The sequence below is a fragment of the Sinocyclocheilus grahami genome, unplaced genomic scaffold, assembly GCF_001515645.1.
Source record: "Sinocyclocheilus grahami isolate Dianchi unplaced genomic scaffold, SAMN03320097.WGS_v1.1 scaffold1406.1, whole genome shotgun sequence".
NCBI lineage: Eukaryota > Metazoa > Chordata > Actinopteri > Cypriniformes > Cyprinidae > Sinocyclocheilus > Sinocyclocheilus grahami.
This window is the reverse complement of record NW_015506585.1, coordinates 120,313-141,130: the sequence shown is the minus strand read 5'-3', so window position 1 is coordinate 141,130 and position 20,818 is coordinate 120,313.

Below are 20,818 nucleotides of genomic sequence, written 5' to 3'. Positions count from 1 at the left end.
GCAATATGACTAAGCATGAGATCTCTCTTCCCCTGCTAATTGAATCAAACCACTGTAAATGTACACAAGCTGTCCATCAATGATTGGTATTTTACTGAGCTTATTACATTAGCACCACTGCATATTCAATCTAAGTCATAGGCTATATTCTACAATAACATGTTAGACTGTGGCGTGAATGTGCAATATGAGGCTGTTTACTGACCAGCGGCTGCATATTGCGCATAAAAATGGCAAAAGCTGACAGTTCCAAACTTACTGGTTGACTTCAAACTATTTTCTAAGGGTTTTGGCACTTTTAACACTTTTACAATAAGGTTTAATTTGTATTAGGTCAATCAATTTATTGATGTACATTTGTTAGTTTATAAATACACTTGCTCATTTGTTATTTTATGTTTGTTAATACATTAAGCATCCTTTATATCTGTTAAATGTTCATTTGTAACTTGAAAGATTAAAAATATATATATATTAGTATTTGTAGAAATTAACATTTACCAAGATTAGTAAATGTTGTAAAAGTATTGTTTATTATTGTTTCATATTAGACTTTTTAATAATGTTAACACAAAGAAACATTGTTTGTTTAAGTTGTATCTTTCTCGGCTATTACTTCTTGCCATTGTTGCCATCAACTTGTTCACTGGCAATATTCTCTAATTTACAGAACTGAATATAGAAAATGAATGCTAGATAAAAAACACACTTTGGTTTGCTTCAGTAGAATTAGATGACACTCAAAAACAAACAAAACAACAACAACTCTTTGGCTGAACTTGATTTAATAATGGACAGTAACTCCACACAATATAAACATTATCTCTACTCAGATACAATTGCGTAAATCCAACTAAATAAAAATTTTTTTTGAAGTAAAGTGTTAGCTATAGCAATAATATATTTAGCAAGCTAGGTGTTGACAGCTAGAAGATGGTGCTTGTTCATTTTTATTAAAGCAACTTAATAAACCTGTTAGTGGTGCTTGACACTTCACTTCAGTTAACATGCTAACATGCCTCCTCCTTTCCTCATCTTGCTATACAAATTTATGAAATAGCACTTTATTACTTTATATCCAGTTCCATGCAAAGCATGATATGGTATGGAAATCCTCTTTCCAGTTTCTATAGTGATGTGGATTACTTGTGGATTATTGTGATGTTTTTATCAGATGTTTGGCACCCATTCACTGCAGAGAATCCACTGGTGAGCACATGATGCAATGCTAAATTTCTCAAAATCTGTTCTGATGAACAAACAACCTCATCTTCATCTAGATGACCTGAGGTTGAGAACATTTTTCGGTTGAGTACATTTATTGGTTTATAGAATGGAGACAAAGTCTTGAAAGATATATATATATATATATATATATATTTTTTTTTTAAGTAAATTCAACAAGCAGCAATTATGTATTTTATTATATTTTATAATTTTTATATAGTAGTGTATTGCAGTAACCAGAATCCAATCCTGATTGGAGAAAAAAATAAAAATAAAAATCAGCTGCTGTCCAGCCATAAACTCTTCAATCAGAAGTTGTATACTGTGAGAAGACTGATGAGGAAAATCTCAGTGTTTTGTAATTAGGCCTGATAATGAACAGTCTTCATTAAATTTTAAGCACAGAGGAAAACTGAACGAATTGCACAAACAAACAAACGCACGCACGCACGCACACACACACACACACACACACACACACACACACACACTGAGACAAAACATAACTGCTAAGTTTCACGCACACGCGCGCACACACACACACACACACACACACACACACACACAAACTGAGACAAAAACTAGCTGATTTAGTCTATTAGCTTTTTCATGGTGCTCTCCAAATTAAAATCTAATTTAAGGGGCTTTTAAATTAAAAAGTAATTTTTTTTCACTGTTCTCTTCATCGTAGAAAGCTTCCATTCCATTAGTTATCTAATTTTTACCTGTCAGAAATAGAGCTATATAATCTTCCCTGAGGAGAGCTTTTGCATGGCCCTGTTATTAGGCTGGGAGTGTTAGGATGTGTTTTCAGAGTATGTGTGCTCAACTGCTCATCTGTGTGTCAGCAAGAGAACGAAACTGCAGTCAGAACCATCTTTTACTTCATAATTGCTGTTTTCATCTTTTAATGCATCTCTACACAGTATATACTCATAATCTTTCATCTATATTTAGCCTGAGGTAAGTCATTTGAAGCTCATTTAGGTTTAGCTAATGTCATGTAATGTTGCTATATCTCAAAACATATAATATCCCACAATCGTTTGGGCTCCAGTGATTAGCATTGCATATAAAAACATATGTGCAGCGTTGAAATATCATTAACTGCTTCATATGAGGAATTTAGTGAGTCTTTAGTGGCTTCAAATAAAGCTGACAGGCCATTCATGGAAATAATCCCTCCCTAATACTATAATACACTCAGAGGCAATCAAATAATGTCATTTTTTATGTAAAAGTGACTTGCATTGCGTCCTAATCAGGCACAACTTGACAAGATTTACACCAAGCAATTTGTCAGTCAATATCATTCGTGAAAATCAATCACAAAACAGACAATCAGAACAGTTCTTTCCATTCTCTCTCAAACTGCAACTGAAGAGTGCACACATAAAAACACATATCTTGAATTTTCACAAACTCTCCAATGCTTTTTGCTTATCGTTTTCCTTGTGGAACTTGAGGGATTTGTGGCTTATAATATCCAACTGTAAACTTTCTCAATCAGTGTCCGCTCATCCTTGTTTGCTGATTATTATGCATGAGGCGCAGTACATCGGTCCAGTGTGCTTTAGGTGTGTGTATGGCACAAACTGCAGAGGTGGAATCCAAACAACTGACAAAATGTAGTGTTTGTCATCTACACTGTTTAGGTCAGAGTGTTAAGGGTAAATTTATACAACAGTTGTACTAAAAATGGAAAAGTTTTTCCTTTGTGTTTTCGAAAAGGTTTGCATACAGACAACAACGTTGTCAAAACGAACATTCACATGGATCCGCGGAAATGACAAAAAAATGCATGCCAGGCCAGTAGTTGGCGATGTCACTTTGTCAAGAAACATAACGCACATGCGCACAAACATATAGACTGAACACTTAATGCACATGATGTCACCGTTTTCACAAATTTGCATTTTTGTAGTTTACACCCCACATAGCAATTTATTTTCTGGCAAAGAATGACGACCCTGGAGTGGCCCAGATCTGGATTTTAATAGACAAGACATTAATAGCCCAAAAGTGGCCCTGCACTGGGCCTGAATATGTTTTAGCATTGGTACCGATTCTCAGCCTTAATTAAACCAGAAGCCCCAAAACTGAGCCACACCTGAGCCTTATATAGCCCAGACCCCCAGGACCAATACAGAATATTAATATTTGATATTATTGCATTGTGTATTTCTTTTACAGTAATTGCCATTATTTGTGAAATGTTTTGGTAATATAAACACAAACTATACCAATAAAGTACATTTAACTGAATAGAAAATCATCCTTAAAATCCACAAATCATGTAACTGTACAATAAAATATGTATTGCATTAAAAAGGTTTTATTTTTTATAAAGAACAAATCAACCAAATCTATCTTATACGTAACGTAGGTATTATTACGCAACAAAAAACTTTTTGTATATTTGGAGAGATGATGAAATGTATGATATTTACAAAGTGCACTAAACATTTATACAGTGCACATCCTGATTTTGCCAATCCTAGTTGTCCTAACAGTGCGTGCAGGTGCACTGTTTTTTTTTTTTTTCGGGGGGGGGGGTTAATGTTTTTTTGGCGGACTCTGCGGGGGTACATAGTGATGACGTCATAAAATTTGATTGGCTGAGGCAGTTGTTGTCCCAGGGTCATCATAAAAAAAATATTGGTCTCAGGACAACTAGGACTTGGCAAAATCAGGATGTGCTTTATGCAGTATACAGTCTATAAGAGAAACGTAACACACAGACAAGTGTAAAATTGTAAAAATGTCAAAAAGCAGTACCACAGTAGTCCAGATGACGATGCGTTGCACTCGCAGTCCTCTCAAGCGGAATATAATAGTTTAATGTGAGGAGCAGGGCATAATTTAAGTTGGTAAACGCTGACAATACTATCCTGATCCACTCTGTGAAGGTGCGCATTTCTCATTCAAGCACACATCACCGGAAACACGGCATGTCACAATCTATGACGAAACCGACGAGAGACAATGAGCATTTAATATCACTGCCGTAAAACATGTTGTAAAAAATTTTTAAATTGTTAATATAGGTAAAGAGGAAGGAGATAAATATTGCTGAATTTGAATCAAAGCCACTAGAAGGCCAGCTTGAGGTCACATTCGGGCCAAGATCTTTTGCTATGTGGGACAGAGATGACAATGGTATCATAAAAAAACTTTGAAACCCATTTTCAAAAGTTTGCATTTTCAGGCTCCCAAAACACTGTTGTCATGCAAATTAAGTTTTCAGTTTTTAGTTGAACATTTTTTTGTGTAAACACCCCCTTAAAGAAGTTCTAAAAGTTATATACAAATAATTTTCTAAATCAGCATGTTTTCTTCACCTCTGAGCCTTTTTTTAAAGGGGTCATATGATGCTGCTAAAAAGAACATTATTTTGTGTATTTGGTGTAATGAAATGTGTTTATGTGGTTTAAAGTTCAAAAACACATTATTTTCCACATACTGTACATTATTGTTTCTCCTCTATGCCCCGCCTTTTTGAAACGCGTTGATTTTTACAAAGCTCATCGGTCTGAAAAAGCGAGGTGTGCTCTGATTGGCCAGCTATCCAATGCATTGTGATTGGCCGAATACCTCAAGCGTGAGACGGAAATGTTACGCCCCTCACATACTGTTGATGCTGTGTCCCGGCCGGAGCGACGAGACAAAAACATTAAAACTCATTATAAACTAGGCATTTGTTGCATCCAGTAGGGACATAATTACTGATTATAATGACTTATACTGTCTTTTTACACGTTGTGTTACATTGCATCGCGCAGCGTAAACCTAAAACTCTGTCTGCATTTGTGATCGGAGAAATGACAAACAACAAGTGCTACTCTACACTGCTCAAAACTCGCGTTTGAGTCATCAGTGGCAAATCCTTTAAATGAAAACTTACTTATGTGAGTCAGAACTGCCGGCATTGTAGTCAACTCTCCCAGGATCAGTAAACAGTCCTCCATAAAATGTGCTCCACTCATCTGGATATTTGGGTTAAACTGTTCTGGAACAGTGTGGTAAATACAACTTAACCACTGATTTGTAGTCGTGTCCTCTTTTGGAAGATCAAACAAAGTAGTTTCGATTTTCACAACGAAAAACACAGCGGCCTATCGTGAGGGGAAGCCCCGGCTTAGCGTGCGCTGAGGACGGGATAGAGTGAGCTGAGGCCGGGCTAGTGTGAGCCGAAACCCCGACTTAGCGTGCGCTGAGGCCGGGATAGAGTGAGCTGAGGCGGCGGAGTCGAGAATGGCGCGCCCGGCGGATGCGACAAACGAGCGGCAACCACTTGTGACGGACCCGGGCTGGACTCTGCTTTGTCCACGGTGAAAGTTGATGTATTTCCTCAGCGACCAGCACAGATAAGCTCTAGGCATGACGAAGTGGATACCGTCCTCTTTTGAAAGACCAAACAAAGTAGTTCTCTTTCACAATGAAGCACACAGCGTACATGGCTGCAGCGTCAACAATACTACAGCAAGAATAAAAGTTACGCCTTTCTTTGCATGAACATTTGGGCGGCATTATGCAAATCTTCCCACATCGTGACGTAGACATGTGGGGGCATGTTAGAACGAGCCATTTTAGGAGGGTGTGGCTGACTCTGAACCTTTATAAAGAATATCTCTTTGGATTTGAGACTTTAGTCTTTGCAACTTTACAGATCTTCTTTATGCACCAAGAGCTTGTAACACTCCAAATAACACACTTAATTGCATCATATGACCCCTTTAAAGTAATTTATTTTATTGTATTTATTTATTCATTTATTTATTTTAATAGCAATATGGGGTAGACCTCTGAATGGCTCACCTCTTTGTCTTGTTAAGGCTAATTTCATAGCATTGTATGTATCTAATTACAATTCAATAATATTTTTTGTATTTCTTGCAAAGTTTGACAGCTTGATTGGAAATGGCACAAAAATATTCTGGTCACAAGTGACATTTACCTTTCTTTGTTTGTGATTTCATGTTTCATATTTCAACATATTCTTCACTGACATGCTTGTCTCACTTACTAACTTTTGGAAAGCCTATTGGGGCAAAATAATTTGGTGTGGTGGAAATAATGTTTCAATTTGCTGTAGTTTTTGAAAATTTTATTGAAATAATTTTCTCTCCATAGAAATGGTTTGTTTCATTCTTTGTACAGTAGATATTTTGTATTTGTTTGATGGATTTTAAAAGTCTGGGTTTGGGATGTGTACATTTTAAGGAAGTCATTTTAAAAGTATCCAAAATGAAGGCATAGTAAAAAAAATCTCCAAGACTGTTTTAACTTTACCTTAATAAAAAATAAAAAAGACTGTTAGTTTTAATAAAAATCAACCTATGTGACAAAAATTTAAACACCTAAAAACGCACACTTTTTCAATCATTGTATTTAAATTCTGTAGATGCATTCAATATTAAACCTCCATTGTTCAATACAAGTAATTAACATTTTTAAAAAAGTGTCAGAAATAGTTTCATTACACATTCTCAGTAAAAACATTCTCAGGGGCAGTACCTTTTCAAAAGGTACCCCTTTGTAACTTTTAGGTACTAATCTGTACACTACAAAGGTGTATCTTTTAAAAAGGCACTGCCCCAGTGACAACTTCCGTAACCTTTATTTCTGAGAGTGCAAATGACAGTGAACTGTTGCTATGAAAAGAGTAGCTTACCATGTGTCTCACGTCATCTTTCATCAAGGTTTTACGGTTGGTAATTTTTTACTGATTTCCCAAACACACTTCTGGAACAGTGTGGTAAATACAACTTAACCACTGATTTGTAGTCGTGTCCTCTTTTGGAAGATCAAACAAAGTAGTTTCGATTTTCACAACGAAAAACACAGCGGCCTATCGTGAGGGGAAGCCCCGGCTTAGCGTGCGCTGAGGACGGGATAGAGTGAGCTGAGGCCGGGCTAGTGTGAGCCGAAACCCCGACTTAGCGTGCGCTGAGGCCGGGATAGAGTGAGCTGAGGCGGCGGAGTCGAGAATGGCGCGCCCGGCGGATGCGACAAACGAGCGGCAACCACTTGTGACGGACCCGGGCTGGACTCTGCTTTGTCCACGGTGAAAGTTGATGTATTTCCTCAGCGACCAGCACAGATAAGCTCTAGGCATGACGAAGTGGATACCGTCCTCTTTTGAAAGACCAAACAAAGTAGTTCTCTTTCACAATGAAGCACACAGCGTACATGGCTGCAGCGTCAACAATACTACAGCAAGAATAAAAGTTACGCCTTTCTTTGCATGAACATTTGGGCGGCATTATGCAAATCTTCCCACATCGTGACGTAGACATGTGGGGGCATGTTAGAACGAGCCATTTTAGGAGGGTGTGGCTGACTCTGAACCTTTATAAAGAATATCTCTTTGGATTTGAGACTTTAGTCTTTGCAACTTTACAGATCTTCTTTATGCACCAAGAGCTTGTAACACTCCAAATAACACACTTAATTGCATCATATGACCCCTTTAAAGTAATTTATTTTATTGTATTTATTTATTCATTTATTTATTTTAATAGCAATATGGGGTAGACCTCTGAATGGCTCACCTCTTTGTCTTGTTAAGGCTAATTTCATAGCATTGTATGTATCTAATTACAATTCAATAATATTTTTTGTATTTCTTGCAAAGTTTGACAGCTTGATTGGAAATGGCACAAAAATATTCTGGTCACAAGTGACATTTACCTTTCTTTGTTTGTGATTTCATGTTTCATATTTCAACATATTCTTCACTGACATGCTTGTCTCACTTACTAACTTTTGGAAAGCCTATTGGGGCAAAATAATTTGGTGTGGTGGAAATAATGTTTCAATTTGCTGTAGTTTTTGAAAATTTTATTGAAATAATTTTCTCTCCATAGAAATGGTTTGTTTCATTCTTTGTACAGTAGATATTTTGTATTTGTTTGATGGATTTTAAAAGTCTGGGTTTGGGATGTGTACATTTTAAGGAAGTCATTTTAAAAGTATCCAAAATGAAGGCATAGTAAAAAAAATCTCCAAGACTGTTTTAACTTTACCTTAATAAAAAATAAAAAAGACTGTTAGTTTTAATAAAAATCAACCTATGTGACAAAAATTGAAACACCTAAAAACGCACACTTTTTCAATCATTGTATTTAAATTCTGTAGATGCATTCAATATTAAACCTCCATTGTTCAATACAAGTAATTAACATTTTAAAAAATGTGTCAGAAATAGTTTCATTACACATTCTCAGTAAAAACATTCTCAGGGGCAGTACCTTTTCAAAAGGTACCCCTTTGTAACTTTTAGGTACTAATCTGTACACTACAAAGGTGTATCTTTTAAAAAGGCACTGCCCCAGTGACAACTTCCGTAACCTTTATTTCTGAGAGTGCAAATGACAGTGAACTGTTGCTATGAAAAGAGTAGCTTACCATGTGTCTCACGTCATCTTTCATCAAGGTTTTACGGTTGGTAATTTTTTACTGATTTCCCAAACACACAATTCAAACATTCATTCCAGTTTCAGGAAACGCCACACAGTGTAATTTCGAAATGTTTTCTGTGCCCTTGAAATTATTTGCCCTTGATTGTCTCTGTCCATTTCCCTCCTCTTCGGCGCTGAAATAGAACTTCCCCCAGACTACATTGTTTAATTGAATTTGGCTGCGTTTCGTTCTTCGTAGTGAGAAAGAGGAATATTTATCTGAGCCCAACACTGACCTTCAGGCACACTGTGATTACATTATGTTCTCATTAGCAGGGTGCACTGACTCTGTGGATGGCACTCTGCCTCCCAATGAGTGAGGCTGCTCTCCATCAGGTCCTCTTTGACCTTCAGTGAGCTGCTTTATCATACTCCTCTCAATACTAATTACTCACTTTGATCGCTAATGAATTATTGAATAATCTATTATGGGCATGCGCGATAGGCTCATGAATATGGCATTTGTTGATTTAATTGGACTCTCGTTGTTTTGGCCATCGTACAGGAAATGACTGACAGTCTCCACTTAGTAAGTGAGTATGACTAAAAGGGGACGTCTGTCACGAAACAAAATGAGAATTTAGTTTGAGAAAACAGGCTTTTGCAGTGCCGCAAATGAAACCAAATGTAGTTCATTTACTGTGCATAATTAATAGTGATTAACCGATATATCACCAATGCCGATATTTGGCATTTTTATATTATTGGCATCGGCCAATATTTTGTCTGTTTGGCTGATATGTCGGAAGCAATATGTCAGACTTTTATTTTGACGGCTTGTGGGAACTTTATTGTGACAGCGCTAAGAACGTCTGCAGCTGTTCTCTGTCTCCTGTTCTCTGTATTCATTAGGTTTACTTTCTCTGTTTAACAGTTCTGACTAATAAATTGGAACTTTTATACAAAGTTAGTAAAGGTTATATGAAAAAGAATGATAGTATTTGTTTTTCTATTAGTAACAGAAAGGCAAACACTATAATAGGCCTACTTTCTCATCTACAGTCAGCATTCAGCAGACATTTCATTTAAACAAGTCTTTGAATATCTAATAAACATTTAATTTCACTAACCTTGCAAACTTTGTCGAATTCAGCTGTGAGATCCTCTGAAGTGTGCAACTGTAGACTGTATAAAAACGTGTACTCTGTGTTTAACAATTGGTTCGTGTGAATTGGATGCGGACAGGAGATTTAATTGAAGAAACACACACAGACATGCAGGATCAACAAACTTTAAATTCTCGATTTCAAACTGCGCTATATTCAGTTTGCTGCTGTGTTGTATTTGTCATATTCATGGCATATTCATTGCGTGCTGTATGTAAAATAGCACTTACTTGTCTTTATTGGAAAAAAATATGATTCCCAGTGCACACAAACTTACCAGATTGCACTGTTGATTTACAGTGTATACTTTCATTTAATTCCTATTTTTAACAATTTCTTTGTGAAAAATACTATATTAGAATTACAGAATCAAGAAGTTGCCATATAAATAAAACTATTTTACAGATGAATTTTTTATCAAGTTCAAATATTTTCATATTTATTCATTTTCAAATTATATAATTAAGGTAAACATTATGTAAAATAAATATAAATTTAATTTCAGCAATTGTTATGCATGCGTTTTTATTATCTTTAAATAAAATAGTGTGATATTATACACTGTATATCGGCTTTACATTGACCACCCTGCTCTCTTAAGATATATTGGCATTAACCATAAAAACCTCGGTATCAATTGACCACTAATAATTAAAACTCTGAATCTGCATGAAAATGGATGTAATCTCTGTGTTGTTGATTTCCTGTGATGAGTGTGCAGTTGAAGTTTCCTTTATTTAAATGTCCCCTGACAAGGCCGGAGAAAATGAAATCAGAGCACCTCCTCCCCATACCGACCCAAATTAGAGACCTGCATTCCTATCATAACTAATGCAATCAGAGACAAAAGATTATGCTGCATTTGAAGTAATGCAAAAGAGAGACGGAGAGAAGGAGAGAGAGGGAATGAGAAGGGGAAGGGTGGAGAGGGAGGGGTTTGGGGATTAAGCTGTGGAGAAATGTGTTATTAAGAGAAAAGGTCACCGAATGATATTACCCACAACCTGATTAGCGAAAGGGCCTTAGGCCAATGCATCAATGCCTTCTTCTCAAAAGCCCCTCGGTTGCACAAACGCACACATGCAAAGACAAAAACAGCAACATGGAGGAGTTGTGACTGATGTGCTGTCCAACAGAGCCTTTTAGTCTTTTGCCTCAGTATAGATTTGTCGCCAGCCTATTGCAGTTACTGGTGGAGACAGACACCGAGATGCCGTCCTGATTTCAATGCTGGATACACATCTTCAATAGCTTAATGTTTGTTCCTGTGAGTTGAAACGCTGAAGACCGTTTCTGCTGTTGTCCTGTTAAGCTATGGCTAATGAAGTGGCAAATTAAAGCAGATATGTCACACTCTGACACAAAACTAATTTTCGGATGATGTAGGGGCTGAAGTGTTTTACATTGAAAATGTCTGTCAGAGCCGTGGCCTGTTAGCACACATTCTCAGAGTAACCATGTGCTTTTTTGTTTGTTTGAGGGAACTCCACTGATTACAGATGGTGTCCTATAGACAAGTTAAGACACAATAAAACAACACTTCTTAGTAGTATATGTTTGTCTTTTGGTGCTTTTGAAGTTTATGTAAGGCGTCTAAGTTCAATTTTGGACCTGATATATCATTTTTTTCAAACTCACCAAGCAAAATTGACTCAATGAGACAGCCATACGTCACTATGCATTTTCGTTTGTATGGAAAAGAGCTTTGACATTTCGATAATGGCTCTTTTTGCTGTACAAAAAAAATTAAAAATCATAGGAATTTCGAGTGACATGAGGGTGGATGAAGACAGAAGCAACTGCAAATTATCTGTGGAAGGTGTGACTCAGAACAACCGCATTTATACATGTACTGAAAGAAATGGGCTTTGAACTATTTTCAGTCAGAAACTGCTAATAAATATCACAAAAAATTACAAAGAAATGGCAAGTAACACACTGAAATAAGCGTGACATTAAGAAATACTGAAATAGTATTTACTTGTAAAATATACTTCAATAATCTTTTTATTTACAACTTCGAAATTTTTACAAGGTGTTGAATGGGGTGATTTATTAGGCTGTGGTGCTCAAATGGGTAATCTGAGTTTGAATCTGGCTTGCAACATTCTCATTCCTTACTCTTTTTAATATTGTTTCCTGACTTATATCTCCATGGCCTACAAATCAAAGTGGGATAGGTCAAAAATGAAAATGTTGTCATTATTGATTCACCATTATGTCATTCCGAACCTGTATGACTTCATGGTAACGCTTTATTATAGTAATCCACTTTAGACAGAAAGACACCGAACTTTGCAAGTAACTATGCAAGTACATGTCATTGCCAACTTTTTCTACTCTAACCTAACCTACTAATACTCTAATGAAAGTTAGTTGACATGTAGTTTCAAAGTTACTTATAGAATATCTAAAGTGGACTATCGAAATAAACTGACTTCATTTCTTCTGTGAAACCCAAATGAAGTTATTTGGAAACGTTTCTGTGTTTTTGTCTATTGAATGAAAGATGGGTTCCAACCTGTTTTTTTTTTTTTTGGCTGATTTGTCCCTTCCAAGATGGATATTAAAGTCAGGTTTTATTACAGGAGACCAATTGATGGCAATGTGATAGAAGCTTCAAGTGGGAGTTGGGGTCGAGTTAGTGACAAATTGTACGTTTTTGACAAGTGCATGGTTGAAACAATGAAATATTCAAACACAGAAGGAACTAATTATTTTATGCAGGTTATACTAATGTGTCAGTGTGCACAAGGCCTTTGTGTGTGTGTGTGCGTTTCAGCACAAAGTCCTCCCTCTGGGTTTGATGTGATGAAGCAGCACAATGAGGACACTGATATTATAGAATAAATACTAGGATGTACAAAAAAGCATTTATCTTATGAAATGAGAAATTTATTTGAAGATTTTTTCTGCAAATTTTTTTCTAAGGAGATCTCTAGGGAAATAGCAATTTTTAATGAGCCATATTTAGATTTGTGAGGGAAAAATTTACGTGTCATAAAAATAGACCCTCTTTTTTCTTAAAGACTTTTTTTTGTCTCCCAACGGTAGTAGAAAAATGAGCAGTATTAAATTGCAAGCTATGAAAAGGAAAATGATACAGAGCATAAGAGAGGCCACTTGGTACTGTGAGAGACTGATAATGGCCTTGTACCAGGGCAAGACTTCTTATTTTTTTATCCTTTTTTTTTTTAGTACAACTTAACTTTTTATTAAGAGTTTCAGAAAATTGAAGAGTCATTCTGGATGCATTAACATTGAGATTATTTTAAATTGTAGATATTTTTGATACAGAGTTGAGGAATAACTAACTAAAAACTTAATTACATTTTTATCAGTAGCTCTGATGTTTTCAGTTTCCATAACAAGCTTCTTTTTCCAGCAAGTAGCAGTTTGTTAACAAAATTCTATATCACTTTTTTTTGTGTGAATTAATTGTATGAAGTGCTATAAAGTCTGATTTGTTTTAGCGAAGTTCATTAAAAGGGTTCATGCAAGTGAAAAGCTTCAAGTAAATAAATAAGATTTGCCGATGTGAGCCTCTGTGCGGAAGTCAATATGCAACATTTTTTGTAGTGAAATACTTAAATACGGTTTTTCATCACTGTTTTTGATATTCGGTAACACTTAACCAGTAAGGTTAGATTTGTTACCATTAGTTACTAAATTAGTGAACAGGAACTAACAATGAAAATCTAAAGCATTTATTATCTCAATGTTAATTTCAACATTTAATAATACTTTATTAAAATAAAATGTTGTATCTGTTAATATTATTTAATGGACTTGATCTAACATTAACAATGAACAGCTTTAATAGATACTGTAACATGTGTATTGTTTATTGTTAGTTAATACATTAGCTAACATTAATTAATGGGACCTTATAGTAAAGTGTAACCACATATTCTTTTTTTTTTTTTAGGTACATTTATCTGTTCAGGTTTAATGCATTCATTCACAAACCTTTTTTGTTTTTGCACCAGAAAAGTTTTAATTAAATAAAAAAATATGTAATCTATTACACATTTTCCTCCTTTGAATAGATTTTAATGCTGGAAATCTGTGATTGCACAGTGCAGTTATGCAAACAGTGAAAAGTGCTTTAGCGCTCTAGGAACGCCGTTCAGCCAATCCGATTCAAGGACTGCAACTAATTGTTGCATAATTCTAATGAGTTGGAGGACTTTTGGGTCATTTTGTTCATGGGTCTTTTGTCCTGATTAGTGTCATGTCCTTTTTTTTGTAGTTTAGTTTTTAGTTCATGTCATGTGTTCATTGTGACCTTCTTGATAGTTCCCAGTTGTGTCAGGTAATTATGCTTCCTTCAAATGCACCTTGGAAACTCATACCTCCGAGTCGGGCTTTTGTTATTACGACATGTCACGCATTCAAGTGGGACACATCACATGCAAGTAGATTCAACATTCAAAATTCATGAAAGTATTATTTATTTATACAAGGTATCAAAACTAAATGCTTGTTAAAAAATACTGGAAGATTGCACAAAATGTGTACAAATGGACCTGCAGAAAACTGTCTCTGTCTCTTATATAATTAATGTTTTAAGAGTAATGTTAGGGGAGCAATGGTGACTGCGTTTCTAGCAACTTGGTCTAATGACTTCATCTTGCTTTTGTCATTTAAGAAGACATATGTTCTCCTGAGAGCCGTGGGCTGTGCCTGGATGTGTGGAGTACCGAAGCTGATCAGACTGTGTCAGAGACCTGCTGAGAAATAGATTACAGTGAGTCAATGCAGCGAAGACTGCTGTGAGTCAAGATGTCGAGTATGAGAGGATGTCAGTTAGCGTAAGTGTGTATGTGTGTTTAATGATAGAGAGAAAGAGGAAGACGAAGTTGCACGCACACAGCCTAGGGTGAGGATTACAAGGTTGGAGTTCTCCAGTAACCTTGTATGAAATGATTTTCAATCAAATTTCCTTCTGCAACCAGATTAAAGAATATTGTGCTCATTACTAACTGTTATAAAAAAACTCTTAAAGGAATAGTTCACCCAAAAATGAAAATTTGCTGAAAAATAATTCACCCTCAGGCTATCTGAGATGAAGATGAGTTTGTTTCTTCACAGGAACAGATTTGGAGAAATGTCATTGGTCAGATTCTGTGATGACAAGCACGACGTGTGTTGCGTGTTTATTCTAACAATTAAATTCCAATAATGCTCACAAATCTATGTTTTATAACAGTAAAGCTTTTTTACTGTAGTCAAATCTGTTATATTGAGTCACGTTACCGGCAGCAGAAAGTGTCTGATTTTTAATCTTCGCTTTTAATTCCGCAGGCTAGTGTAGTTCATCTCGATCAAGCCTATCATGTCTTCTTCAGTTCCGTGCAACAGAATAATAGTCCTCTGCTGCTATAGTTAAAGTGTTTGTTGCAATAACATTTCATCTCTCACACATCAAACAACGAGACTAACAAATGGCTTGACACAAAAGTACTGGTCCAGGGCCTAGACAGGGCTTACTTCTGTTTAGGCATAGATTCTCTATGATTGATAATCCACAAAACAGCCTGAGGGTGAGCACATTTTCAGCAAATATTTATTTTTGGGTGAATTATTCCTTTAAAGGGGAAGTTCATCTACAAATGATTCGGTCCCACTTTATATTAAGTGGCCCTAATACCCGTGTACTTAAAAAGTAACTAGTTGTGTACGTAGTATGTAACCACAGCACTATTCAGTGGGTTGTTACATATGTGTAGTTACACAAACATTAGAGCTGTAGATACTATGTACCAATGTGTACTTACACTGTGTAAGTACAAATATGTAACAGGACATTGGTAACAACACTGTTTGGTAATGAAAGTACAAATATGTAACAGGACTAACATCACTTTGGTAAAGGAAGTGTTACACTTTATATTAGATTTACCATGTAATTACTCTGATGTTACACAGCAGCGGCCAAGTTAGGCTTTACATATAAATTGTGGTTGGTGTCCAGAAAGTTACACTTTATATTAAGTGGACAGTTCCTGAGGAGTTACCATGTAAGTACACTGGTATTACAGTGGTGCACCAACTTCATCAAATTGAGATCCAACTCCTCCCACTTTACATATCCCTAAACCTACCCATCTCCACCCTCTGGATCAAATGGTTCCAATTACTCTTATACATATTGTTGTTACAAAATGTAGTTATATAATTCCTGTTACACAAGTACTTAATGAAGTGAAAAAAGTGTTGTTACCAATGTCCTGTTACACATTTGTACTTACACAAACCATTCTGAGGGTTGTTACATGGGTGTAGTTACAGAAATATTACAGCTGTAGATACTATGTACCAATGTGTACTTACACTGTGGTTACATACTACGTACACATCTATTTACTATGTAAGTACACAGGTATTAGGGCCACTTAATATAAAGTGGGACCTTTTTTTATTAAAATTAAAAGATAAAAAATAGTCCTGAAAATCACTGAAAAGTCACTGAAATTCACTCAAAATCCTCTTATTTTTGGTCCTTTAAAAGTATGTAGGACAGTTCTTTAGAAATATTAAATATATTCATCCTCTCTTCCATTGTTAATAGAGACTTGGATTAAATAATTTCTGAAGATCCTGCATGTAGATCCACTGAAGGTGGTTTGTGTGTGAGGAAATTGTTGAATTGAGAGTGTATGTCATTGGGCTGTGGGAGTGGGATAGTGGGTGGCAGGTGGATAAAGAGCATTGCATGCTGGTCTGTATGGTAATAAGATATAATTGCACAGTACATTCAGCCTGCCTGTCTTCTCTAAAATTCACAGGGAATTTGCATTGCTATGTGCAGACTTTTCAAACATGCTAATGCATTTTTCCCCTCACTGCTCAGAGGCATCTTTCAGTGCAATTAGATCCCCTCAACTGACTGTGTAATCACAAGATCTGCAAGCAGAGTTAGGGAGGGAGGGAGGGCTTGAGGGGGAGGAGGAGGGAGGACACTTAAATGTTTCGGTTAACTTTTAAATGACACATAGTGATTTGACCAACACAGAAGTCTCTGACAGCTTTTTGTAATCCTATCCAGAGGAAATAGTCCCAGGAAATTAAGTTCATTATAATTTTAAATTAATTATAATGTGTAATAATTTAAAACATATGTAACACACATTCAAATTCAACTTTAAACAAAAACTTGAGAAGGAAAATAATGAAGTACCTTAACTCTATTAATACGGTAAGTTGGTTCATAGCTAGGCAAAAATATCATTCAATCAGCATTGCAGGCCAAAACCCTTCCACTTAGACAGAGACTGAATAACTGCCATGTATAATGACCAACCATAGTTCGTTTTGTTTTAACTAGCCACTCAGTGGTGGGTTTATCTGAAATAGCTAATAGTACATTAAAGGTTTAGTTCACCCAAAATTGAAAATTCTGTCATTAATTACTCACCCTCGTGTTGTTCCAAACCCATAAGACCTTCGTTCATCTTCGGAACACAATTTAAGATATTTTTGATGAACTCTGAGGGCTCTCTGACCCTCCCATAGACAGCAAGGTAACTACCACGTTCAAGGTCCAGAAGATGATCAAGTACCAAGATGATCGACAAAGTATTCGGTGTGACATCAGTGGTTCAACTGTATTCTCATAGCTTCGTAACTTTACAGTTGATCCAATTGTGCAAAGTGTTGATTATAGCATTATATGTAGAACTATTCCTGTTGCATCAAAGGTTGCAGTGCTGCACTGTAGCCGAAGACAGTCATGTCTACTGAGCACACAATACAACGTGATTTCTACAGTCTCACGAAAACCTTCATCATAACTAACACAGTGAAAAAGATGTAAATAAGAGACTTGCTGAGCAGTGTCATTATAACGGGAGTTTTGGTGAAAATACACAAATTAAATTACTGATAGACTCCAGCCATTATGAAGAGAATGATCTTTGATCGCTTTCTGTACATAAAATAATCACAAAATACTGTGGGTAGCAGATGGTTTTCATGCTACCAACAGGAACAGTGTGAAGTTGATCATTTGGTCAATGGCTTGTTTCAGCATTAAACCACGTTGCAACAATGGATATCTGCATAAGCCCTTATAACACCGATCACAGGTCATGAAATGTAGTTTCAGATTTTATTTCTCTGGATTATTTTATGAAGATTGCAAAAGGGTTTTCTTTACCTAACAACAGTATTGCTCTCTTGGTTTATTGGACAGACATGAGTTCAGAACACACCTTCTTGATTACATACAGCAAGGACACATGTTAAGGGGCGTGTCGAGGGGGAAATGTAACATCATGATTCTCCTGATTTCAAATCCAGATGTTTCAGAAGAGTAGAAAATAATAAATTCATATGAATTAATATTTTAAACTGGGGAGCTAATTTTGAGTTCTGAAACTCACATTGTTTTTGTTGAGTAGCCTCTCATATGTCTAAATATCAAGAACATTTTGATTCCTCATTTCACATTTTTAATATATATATATATATATTTCCCCTCCTCTGGTCTACGCATCCCTGCCTCTGCTGAATTATTTTTTTTATCTCCGGTGGGGATAAAACTTGTTAAACCTGATAACCTGTTGTCAGAGTACAGGTTACTTTAAAGCCTTGCTCTGAAAAAAAAGTTTTCAAAATCACCGCCCCCTTCCCTTCTGCTTTTTTCACAAATCGCACCATGTGTATATATTACGTGTGTGTGTGTGTGTGTGTGTGTGTCTATTACTATTTATTTAATCTTTTTTATTTTATTATTATTTTTTAATACTTACTAAGATACAGGTATGTGCATGTATTCAAGCTGTAAGGAAAATACTAGGCCTATTACTTTTTTCCTTGATTACACCACATGACATATGAGTCATTAAAGGTAAACTTTTTAGAAATGTATATAAAAGTTTTTTAAAACTATATGAAGCCAACATGAGTACAAAGAGTACATTTCTGTGTTTTAAACTAGATTTATAAAAGTTTTTCCTTGTCTTATATTGACAGGGCAAACTATTTCACACGCATGCTGTACATTAGAAAACAATAGCAGAAAACACAAATTTAGCTCATGATATGGTTTACCTGCTATACTTTGGCAATTCCAATGATTATTTCATCATCATGAAAAGCACTTCTTTTATCATCCTGGTATGGTGTAAACAAAACGTTCTTATGGATTGATAAAACACCTGTTTGCGCTTGCTCTCAGAAGTTGTGGAAAGCCAGCCAATCAGATTAAAGATTCCCAGATCAGCCAGTCAGATTAAAGCTTGATTAAAGATAAACCTCTTGCATCAGTCTAAAAGTGGTGGTGCAACCGAGGTCAACAACAGCTAATAAAACACTGGTCTATTTATTATTATTATTATTATTATTATTTTAAATCCATGATCAGCATGGAAGAAACCCTTCAGCTTGTTATCATTTTATTTATTTATATACTAATTAATCTTTTTTTCATTCCTCAGATATAGTAGCTTCAGAGGGGATAAGACATGCCCATAAACCCATTCCTTGCAAACCTGTACTGCCTCAGAAAATCTGAAATGATAATTTTCTACAAAAGGCCAGTGTGGGCTGCTTCTCTGGTAGAAATCAATGGTTCTCTCAAATCTCCTTGAACAAGGCTGATTGCGTGAGACAGATCGAAGAGCACAATAGAATTTCAACAACAGAGCTGTGCTAGCCAGGGACTTGGATTTGTTGAGTTAAGGTATCTTTTGATGTTGTTTTTTAATAAAGAGAAAAAGAATGGAGCTCGAGCCAGGTGCTTTTTGCCACAGATATGAATGGCTGCTCGTTTTGCATCACAGTTTTCACCTCCCACACCATGTCCTTCTTAATTATGAAACAGCAAAATTAAATGAAAAGATTATTGGCTGCGGTGTGCCACGCTGAATGCAGACGGAGGAAGCCTCGGACTTGCTGACTGTGGTTTCTGTTTGTCGATCTGTTTGACTGCATTGCTCATTTGGGTCAAGTGCATGGTACAATCAGTGATGCCTCTGGGCAGACGAGTCAAAGGCGATATTTCACTTTAGAGGAAAAAAGAACAGAGAGGAAGATCAAAGCCTGGCATGGAAAAGTGGTCCACTGGCCTTGGCTTTGAACTTTATGCTGATATGAACCATCACTTCACTAACAGAAAAAAACTGCTATTGCGAAATAACAATAATCATACGTGTCCTATACAGCATGCTAAATATACGGGATAGTTCAAATTTACCTATTCTCCTTTTGTTTTTTGTTGTTTTGTTTTTTTCCCCCTTTTTATCTTCTTGCTGCTCTTTCCCATAAAATGACAGTTTGCAGTGACACTTTTTAGGTCTGAAAAAAATAGCAACATTTCCATTCGATTGGTGATCAACTAGCTCAAAAATAGAATTGATGATCCTCATGATCCATCCAGCTCCATCTTTGCAAGTGCTGTGAGTTTGGGCCGTTTATAATGTGTATTTAAAAATGAAACATGCCCCAACCATCTTCCCAAATTTGTAATGAGAATCGTTTATAAATCTGTTGTGAACTAAAGATAAGCTTTAAGCGGTTTTCTGCAAACAGGTTACAAAAATAAAAGACAGGTTTTCTTTCTGGTTTTTTTTTTTGTCCTTTTTTTCACATACCTGAAAAAAACAACCAACTCAAAGGAACAATTTGTTCACCCAGCAGTTCACAGCTCAGTGGATGGGAAGATTATCTTTAGAAGACATGTAATATAGGATATATGTCATACTATTTTTTTCTTTTACTTTTTTTTATTACTTTGAATTATTTATCCATGAAGATTCTTAAAAAATATTATTTTGTGTTGCACAGTTATACAGTGCTAGCTTGAAACACCATGAGGTTAAAGGGTTAGTTCACCCAAAAATTATATTTCTGTCATAATTTACTCACGAATTTAAATGATGAAATAATTTTCATTTTTGGATGGACTGTTACTCTAATTCACATAATAATAATAATAATAATAATAATAATAATAATAATAATAATGATAGTTGTTGTTGTTGATATTTAATATTTTAAGTATTATCATTTATTACA